The following is a 9,633-nucleotide window of genomic DNA, read 5'->3' as shown; positions in this document are numbered from 1 at the left end:
CTTATTACTATTCTGCATTTGAAAATTGATCAGTAGTTTTGCAAAGGATTTTGTTTTTATTGCTATAATACAGAAACAATTATCTGCCTCTTGCTTTTACAGCATGGAGTGCCATATTTGTGGGCATCAGGAGGGTCCAGATGGCAACTTTACCAGACACTGGAGATAAACTGATTTGTTTAAAAGCAGGAGCTTGCATCCAGGAAAAGTGGTAACATTTTTAGATATATTTCATAAACCACATCTACACACAGGCTGACACACAGTTATCTGAAAAAAAAGTAAGAAGAGAGATTACATGGATCAGTGATATCCACGGGAAATCCCACATTTTATCTCAGGTAGGAGATTTGACTTTTTCCTTTTGAAACCTTTCACTAGAGTAAACTCAAGTCAAACATGAAGAGTCTGCCAAACCAGACTGAGAGATTTTGGCTGACTTCAAGGTAGGTAAGAATCACTGCTGGAGAGAATGTACCACTGTCTGGGTCAGTTGTCAGCATTGGGGAGAGATCAGATTGGCCATGATGTAGACATTTTAAGCACATTGGCCCACCCTATTTTCCCATCCTTCTGCTGGTGGTGGTGATGGGGCAGGGGGACAGAATAGTTAATGGTGAAGATCATGAGCTTGAATCATGGCTTGGCAGTTTACTTACCTAGAGGAAGTAATGCTTGAGTGAGGGCTGCACAGTGGCAGAGTATGGAGCAGGGTATGGAAGAGATAGTGGCCAAGATCAAGCAAGGAATTTGTACTAGCTGGAGCCCAGAGTATCTGTGGGAAAATGGCAGGAGATGAAGGTTGAGTGGTAGATAGGACTCGAGGTTGAAAAGCCTTGAAGATCCTACTAAGGAGTCTAGCTTTTAACTCTCAGGAGACATAAGGCCACTGGAGGATTTTTAAACAGGGAAATTATATAATTATATAGATCAGTATGGAGAAAGATTTCCTTGACTCTAGTAGGGCTGATAATCTGGAAAAAAGGATGGAGAGGATGCAGCAATGTAAGAGAGGAGATGCTTGGGGTGGTCTAGAGGGATGCAATGGGAGTTTCAACAAGGCAATGGGGAGAGGTAGGAAGGAAGAGTAGAAAACAGAGGATTTGGTGACTGAATGTGGGGTTGACAGTAATTCCTGGATTTGTGGCTTGGAAAACTAAGTTATATAAGACTGAGAATCCAGTAGGAGGGACAGATATGGGGGAAAGATGATGAGTTTTGTTTCGGCTGTATTGTAAAGGGTAGCTATGAGATATCTATGGGAATTTTCTAGTAGGCAACTGAATTGGATTTGGGAGAGATGAGATGAGATCCCTCTGAATTTACAGCTGAGGGGTTAGATAAGATCACCCAGGTTGAGTCTAGCAAAGTCAAGAATAAAACTGAGAGGTAACATGTAAGGACAAATGAAGGAAGAACCACAAAGCAGGAAAAATGGTTGCCTTGGGAAAAAGGGGTAGAATCAAAAATGACTGGTGCTATAAAGATCAGGACAGGAGAGAGTTTCAAGACTGGTCACAGCTGCAGTGAGATGAAATAAAATAAGACTGAATTGTGTTTACTGAGTTTGGCAGATGAAAGGTCTTTAGCAATCCAGTTAACGCAGCAATGTGGAGAGATAGGGAAATTTGTCACATTGTAGCTGGTCTGAGGAGCTCAACAGAGGTTAGGGAGTATAGTTGGGGAACATAAAGTAATCTCTCAAGAAGTTTACCTGGGGAGGGAAGGAAAGAGATGGTGACATCTTGGGGTGGGGAGGCACATAAAGATGTTCTATCAACATGATGACAAGAGTGAAGAAACACATTGCAAATTTGTTAGAATATCAATTTATAGAAAATTAAGAATTTTTCTCTTTTCTTGAATTTCAATCTGGAGTCATCCTGGCTGATGCCATGAGGTAGGGACATTTTTCTTAGAGGCTTCATCATGCCTCTTGTCTAGCTCTCTCCTCCAACCACTCCTACAAACACAATGGTATCCTACCCAGGCTTGAATTCCTGGAAATGTTTTCTTTCTTTCCTCAACAAAGCTTACTGGGTGTCTTGGATATGCCAGTCAATTTGCCTGCCATATGTAACTTCCCCTCCTGGCTTAAAATGTCCCATGCAGAGCTTCAGAATGACTGTCATTCAATGCTTCTTCCTCTATCTTCTTTCCACTGAGCCACAATTGTTTGGACCAGGGATGAACACCCATCCCAAAGCAGCCAATCCAGTGCTGGCTAATGATTTAAGTGGCCTGGTTAGAATAAATAGTCTGGGCCAACTATATTCTCTCCTTGGAGAAACTGGATTCTGAAACAGCTATTGTGGGGGACATTTGAGAGTAAGGTCCTGAGGTGGTCACCAATCAGCTCTTGGATGTGTTTGAGATTTTTTCAGATATCTTTAAAATGCCCTGTGCTCCCTGCCACTTAAAATAAGCTGCTTGAGTGAATTTTGCTCACCTGCAACCAAAATAGCCCTGACACCTTGGCTAGACCACAATGGCTATTGTTCCATTCTTTTTAGCTATGCTAAATGAGTTCCTAGTTAAGTGGCTTACTGTAAGCATGATGATCCTTTTCTTCTTCTACTTTACATTTAAATGTTGATACTGTGTGTGTTCAATGTTTCTCTTAATGTGAAACAAAGTGTTTTCTTTTTTGAGTGAATTGATACAAATCATCATTTGACAGGTAATAACAAGGGATGACTCCTACTATAGCAGCTTAATCATATAGGGATTTATTCTCTCTTAAAAAGGAAGTGCAAATTTAATACTTTGGGGTGGTGTGGTGGCTTCATGATGTCAAGGGACTACGGGTTATTCTGCGTTTCTGCTCAGTGATCCTTAGGGCTTGGCTTCCACTTTTAAGGCCACCACATGACCTAAGTAGGCTGCTGGGGCTCCAATCATCATCAACCATCATGTTAGCTAACTTTTGCTGCAATAATCCTGAGTAACAAACCAGCCCAAAACTCAGTAGCTTACAACAATGGGCATTTTTTTTTGTCTCCTTCCTACAGGTCTGCTTCAGGCTGCAGGTTGGCCGAACTTAGCTACCTGTTGAAGTTTAGGTCTGCATCATATTTCTCCACATTTATCTCGGACCAGCAGATATTTAGGCTATTGGCAGAAGCATACCTGGGCAAACCAAACCATGGGAGTACTTTCTAACCCCCTGTTCACATTATGTTCAATAACATCCTACTGGCCTAAGTAAGAACGATGGTCACTTAGCCAGGTGTCGTGGTGTGCGCCTGTAGTCCCAGCTACTCAGGAGGCTGAGGCAGGAGAATCACTTGAACCTGGGAGGCAGAGGTTGCAGCAAGCCGAGATTGCGCCATTGGACTCCAGCCCGGGCAACAAGAGCGAAACTAAGTCTTAAAAAAAAAAGGCCTCACTCACTGCCGACCTGCCTCGCCACGCCCCGGGCATGCCCTGCCACCACCTCACAGAAATGCTTCGGTTCCCCACTGTCTTTAGATAAGACCATTGTCCAGGGTATTGGTTCCTCATCTCACTCGGGCTTATGCCAAAGATGTAAAATTCAGTGCAGATGCCTGAGCCTTAATGCTTCAAGGTGTAGACCTTTTAGTCGATGCTGTAGCCATTACAATGGGGCCAAAGAGAAGAACAGTGATTATTGAGCAGAGCTGGGGAAGTCCCAAAGTAACAAAAGATGGTGTGACTGTTGCAAAGTCAATTGACTTAAAGAATAAATATAAAAATAGTGAAGCTAAACTTGTTCAAGATGTTTCCAATAACACAAATGAAGAGGCTGGGGATGGCCCTACCACTGCTACTGTACTGGCATGCTCTATTGCCAAGGAAGGCTTTGAGAAGATTAGCAAAGGTGCTAATCCAGTGGAAATCAGGAGAGGTGTGATGTTAGCTGTTGATGCTGTAATAGCTGAACTTAAAAAGCAGTCTAAACCTGTGACCACCCCTGAAGAAATTGCGCAGGTTGCTACAATTTCTGCAAGTGGAGACAAAGAAATTGGCCATATCCTCTCTGATGCAGTGAAAAAGGTGGGAAGAAAGGGTGTCATAACAGTAAAGGATGGGAAAACACTGAATGATGGATTAGAAATTATTGAAAGCTTGAAGTTTGATCGAGGCTATGTTTCTCCATACTTTATTAATACATCAAAAGGTCAGAAATGTGAATTCCAGGAGGCATATGTTCTGTTGAGTGAAAAGAAAATTTCTAGTGTCTAGTCCATTGTACCTGCTCTTGAAACTGCCAGTGCTCACCGTAAGCCTTTGGTCATAATCACTGAAGATGTTGGTGGAGAAGCTCTAAGTACACTTGTCTTGAACAGCCTAAAGATTGATTTTCAGGTTGTGGCAGTCAAGGCTCCAGGGTTTGGTGACAAAGAACCAGCTCAAAGATATGGCTGTTACTACTGTTGGTGCAGTGTTTGGAGAAGAGGGGTTGATCCTAAATTTTGAAGATGTTCAGCCTCATGACTTAGGAAAAGTTGGAGAGGTCATTGTGACCAAAGATGATGCCATGCTCTTAAAAGGAAAAGGTGACAATGCTCAAATTGAAAAACATATTCAAGAAATCATTGAGCAGTTAGATGTCACAACTAGTGAATATGAAAAGGAAAAACTGAATGACTGGCAAAACTTTCAGATGGGATAGCTATGCTAAAGGTTGGTGGGACAAGTGATGTTGAAGTGAATGAAAAGAAAGACAGAGTTACAGATGCCCTTAATGCTACAAGAGCTGCTGTTGAAGAAGGCATTGTTTTGGGAGGGGGTTGTGCCCTGCTTTGGTGCATTCCAGCCTTGGACTCATTGACTCCAGCTAATGAAGATAAAATAATTGGTATATAAACAATCAGAACAACACTCAAAATTCCAGCAATGACCATTGCTAAGAATGCAGGTGTTGAAGGATCTTTGATAGTTGAGAAAATTATGCAACGTTCCTCAGAAGTTGGTTATGATGCTACTAGGGTCGGAGATTTTGTGAATATGGTGGGAAAAGGAATTATTGACCCAAGAAAGGTTGTGAGAACTGCTTTATTGGATGCTGCTGGTGTGGCCTCTCTGTTAACTACAGCAGAAGTTGTAGTCACAGAAATTCCTAAAGAAGAGAAGGACCCTGGAATGGGTGCAATGGGTGGAATGGGATGTGGTATGGGAGGGGGCATGTTGTAACTCCTAGAATAGTGCTTTACCTTTATTAATGAACTGTGACAGGAAGTCAAGGCAGTGTTCCTCACCAATAACTTCAGAGAAGTCAGTTGGAGAAAATGAAGAAAAGGCTGGCTGATGTTTAAGAAATCATTATAACCATCAGTTACTGGTTTCAGTTGACAAAATATATAATGGTTTACTGCTGTCATTGTCCATGCCTATCAATACTTTATTTTGTATTTTTGAATAAAAAGACATTTGTACATTCCTGATATTGGGTACAAGAGTCATGTACCAATGTACTGCCTTCAACTTAAATAACTGAGGCATTTTTACTACTATTCTGTTAAAATCAGGATTTTAGTGCTTGCCACCACCAGATGAGAAGTTAAGCAGACTTTCTGTGGAGGGTGAGAATAATTATGTACAAAGTAGAGAAATATCCAATTATGTGACAACCTTTGTGTAATAAAAAATTGTTTAAAGTTAAAAACAAAACAAAACAAAAAAGAAAAGAAAGAAAAAGAAAGATGGCCAAGCCTAAAGTCAAGGTACAGGGAAACACACTCCAAGTACCATAAAGGGTGGATTGTCCAATTCAATTGAGGAATGGAGTGAATAACTGAAATTAATAATCTCACCTACCACATCATTATACCTGGATTCCAGGACGAAGGAAAAGGGACAAAGGAGTGCATCTGTCAGCCAAATCAGCATCTTTAAGGCATCTACTGAAAATCCAATACAACACTTACAATTATATTTCATTGGCCAGAAACTTTTCATATGGTCCCTCCTTGCTGCAAGGGAGGCTAGAAAGTGTATTTTTTTTTAAATTGCAGGTGGTAGTATGCTTAGCTAAAAAACATTTTTTTAAAAATACCAGATCGGAAATGAAAATAGGTGTTGAGTAGGCAATTAGCAATTTCTTTGCCAATATTCAACAAGATATATCCCTCACTCTTGTGAAGTAATCTGATAACTTAAGGTGTTCATTGTGATTGCTTGATATGTGTATATCTAGTTCATATTTAAATCATGATAATCCAGCCAATAATTAAACACTGTGAGATTGCTGCTTTTGCAAGGAAGAAAACACAAGTCATCTGATCTCTCCTTTAGAAAGCTTAAACCTTTTTACTAAAACTCAGTTTATTTAACTTTTATTTTCTCCTAAAATATAGGTGATAGGGCCAGGAAGAGTGGCTGTTAAAGAGAAAAGTAAGTGATTTTAAAAAGAAAGTGTGTAAGTATCTCAAGGACACTTGTCTCCCAGAGAGATTTCCAATAGGTTCTTCCTTCAGGTTTTTACTCAAATGTTACCTTTCCCAACCACTCAACTTACATAATCACATTCCCTTTTTCTTGGTTCATTTTTCTTCATACTATTTATCACCATACTTGTGTATTTTGTTATCTGTCTCCCCCTACTAGAAGGTGAGTGACTTGAAGGCAGGGCATTTGTTGTGTTCACCATTGGTGAACTGGATTGCTGAAAACTGTCCTTGATGATGACTTCAGAGTACCTGGCCAACAAACCAGCTAGAACCAGGAGTTATTTTTTGCACAGCAGCATCATGGGGCTGTTGCAGCCATTTTGGAACCTTGAGGCAACAAGTCTGAGGAGAAAAGGCAAGATGTTGAAGGTGGCCATGTGGAATCATGGAAAGAGACTGAGTCCTTAACGTCATCCCTGAGCAGCTGAACACACACAGAGGAGCCTTCTTCCAGGCTTCTTGTTATGTGTGATAAAGAGAAAGACAGCCTCTGCCATGTGGGAGCTGGTCTGGTTCTATCAGCTCGGCCTTGGCGTTCTGTTGAGCATAAACAATTTCACAGAACAGCAACATCAGACCCAACAGACAAGACCACTTTGTGACTTGATTGATAAAGGCAAAAGCCAGACCACTCTGTAATCATGTCAACGGCCCTGTGGAGAGAAGGGTATGGCTGATCCAGTGAATTTATTATCTGACGCAGGAGAGATCTGGGAGTCAGTACCCGGGAATATGGGTCCCCAGACCCCGCACTGCAGACCTGAGGGACCTGCAAATATGAGGAACAGGTGTGTGGTGCTGGGAAGAGGTACAACAAAGCAAGGGGCCATCGAGCTGCCTTCAGATGGTACCAAGAAGCCACTAGGCTGGAGGAACGTTTTGCAGCCTAAGTCTTTGAGACCATGGGTGTGGACCAGAGTGTAAGCAGGTCTCTGAATCTGGGGGGCAACAAGGGTGTTAGAGTAGAACGGCCCTGGGACCTACAGTCAGTGTATCCAAGGAGCGGGAATGGCATAGGAGGAAGGAAGTGGTGTGGAAAGTCTGGCCCCTGCCCTGCAGGGAGGCACGAGGATGGCTGGTGGTCCTGGGGTCGCCTTTGGGCTGCCACCCACCCACAGAGAACAGGGGCAAACCGCACGTTCAAAACCCAGCGCAGCCAGGTTCCACCGCGGAGCTGCGCGGGGAAGGAGAGCAGAAAGGCTGGACTCCGCCGACCGGGGAGAGGCGGGACCGCCTTTGGGCGCTCACTGGAGAAGCAGGGGGTGTGGGAGCAAGTTCAAAGCCCGGCCCCTCCCGGCCTCCAGGGCCAGGAGCGGCGCGCATGGCGGGACCGGCGCAGAGAGGGCGGCTGCAGCTGGTGCGCGGTTGCTAAGCCCCGCGCCCCCGGAGACGTTCCCGGTGGCTGTCGCCGGGCGCTGCGCGGCGCGGGGCTGGCAGGCGGGCGGCGGGCGGCGGGAGGGAGAGAAGAGGGAGAGTCGGCGCGGGCTCGTGGCTGCTCGTCGCGCCCCGCCTTCCCGCGCCTGCTCGACCGTCGAGCCGCGTCCCCGCGCTGCCACCTCTGCTCCAGGCTCTCCCCGAGCCCGCCGCCGCGCCATGCCCGCCGCCACTCCAGCCCCGCAGCCGCCGCCGCCCCCGGCCCGGCCAGCCCCAGCCTGCCCGGCGCGGCCTGCCCCGGGTGAGTACCGTGCGCTCCGGCACCGACCCGTTCTGGGCGCCACCTTGGCGGGGGCGGGAGGACTCATTCGCCCTAACTCTGGACCCCGCTCCGTGCGGGATGGAGCAGCAGTGCCAGACCCCGCGTGGGTGTACGGAGGACTGTGTGTGTGTATGTGTGTGTACGTGTGTATGTGTGTGTAAACGCGCGCGCGTGCGGGTGTACACCACCTGAAACCTGCTTTCTAGGGGAATAACGCTCTCCGGAGCTGATTTTATTTCCCTCGCCAGCAGGGGGGCCCTTCCTGGGAAACGCACTGGGTGTCTTTCAAGGTGCAGGTGCGGTGAGGCTGCAGAAGGGAGAAGGCGCAGGGAGGGAGCTGACATTTATTGTGCAACTCAACATGCCAAGTGCTTCACCTAGATTAAGCGTATTTCATCCTCTCCACAAATCTGTAAAGAATGGAATTATCCCCATTTCTCAGATGAGAAAACTGAGGCCCACAGAGCTTGTGCCTTGCCCAGGGTCACACGGCTCCATAGCAGCGGAGCTGGAGTTGGATCCAGGTCTCTAGAGGTCTCTGACCCATCTAAATGACAAGAAACCCTCCTTAGAACTAAAGAAACACAGAAGAACCAAAGATGATTAGGAAAAAGGATACAGGCAGAGCATTTGGGAATTAATATAAAAAAATCTGAGCTCGTGAAATATCCTATCAATTAATTTCAAATATAGGATCACATTTACACTCCTTTCCATGTCTGGCCCTGGGGGCGAGGTGTGGTAAGGAAGGGAGAAGGCTGTGCCAGTCCTTGGCAGAGGCGTCTGGGGACACCTTTTCAGAGTATCTGCCTGCTGGGAGGGGGGAAGTGTGTGAGAAGTTGTGGAGGGAACTCGGTTGTTATTCATTCCTAACAGTTAGTCATTCCTCCACCTCACCCCCTCCTAGTTGATTCCATTTCCTTTCCTTGATGTATTGTCCAAGATGACAGCTGTCAAATTGAAGCAGGGTCCCACCTTCATCATTGGCTGTCATAAAACCTCTTGGCATTAATTAGGTGGCCCTGCACTTTGATGATTGTATTAGGAGCTGTGAAGTGTCTGTGTTACTGCTTACAGCGGAGATCTGTTGGGCTGATGTTGAGCTAATGATCTCGATCAATGAGGCATCTACAGCAATAGGCAAGCATTGTGCTTATCCTTAGGATAAAGTAGCAAGAAGCAAGACCCTCAGGAAGAAAAAAAAAAAAAAAGAAAAGAGTATTGGGTTTGCCTCACAGCCCAACTTTAGAAAAGCATTTCAATTTAATATTTAAATTGCTTCACTGAAGAAAGAACAAAGAGGGGCAGAAAGTGTTTTCTGAAAGATGTTCTGTAACTCCTTTCATTTAGGTTTGAAAGATTTTTGAGTCATGTTCTTTTATGGTGAGCTTTGCCATCTTGGTGCATATTGGTACCCTGGGTGCCTTCACTTCCAATTGCCAGTCCCTCCATCTCTTTGTTGGAGGATGACCCTTGGGCGGCAGAGCCTATGTTTGTAGGGACTCAGAACAGGGAGTGCCTGGG

At 45.0% G+C, this 9,633-nt stretch overlaps 1 pseudogene; it reads left to right on the top strand.

Annotated features, from left to right (window-relative positions):
* Positions 1-3,445: 3,445 nt before the first annotated feature.
* On the top strand, positions 3,446-5,172 carry LOC747066 (60 kDa heat shock protein, mitochondrial-like; annotated as a pseudogene).
* The last annotated feature ends 4,461 nt before the right edge of the window (positions 5,173-9,633 follow it).

This window comes from Pan troglodytes, chromosome 2, assembly GCF_028858775.2.
Source record: "Pan troglodytes isolate AG18354 chromosome 2, NHGRI_mPanTro3-v2.0_pri, whole genome shotgun sequence".
In the NCBI taxonomy this organism is placed as follows: Eukaryota; Metazoa; Chordata; class Mammalia; order Primates; family Hominidae; genus Pan; species Pan troglodytes.
Note: the sequence above shows the minus strand (reverse complement) of the source record. Positions and strands in the feature narration are given on the sequence as shown.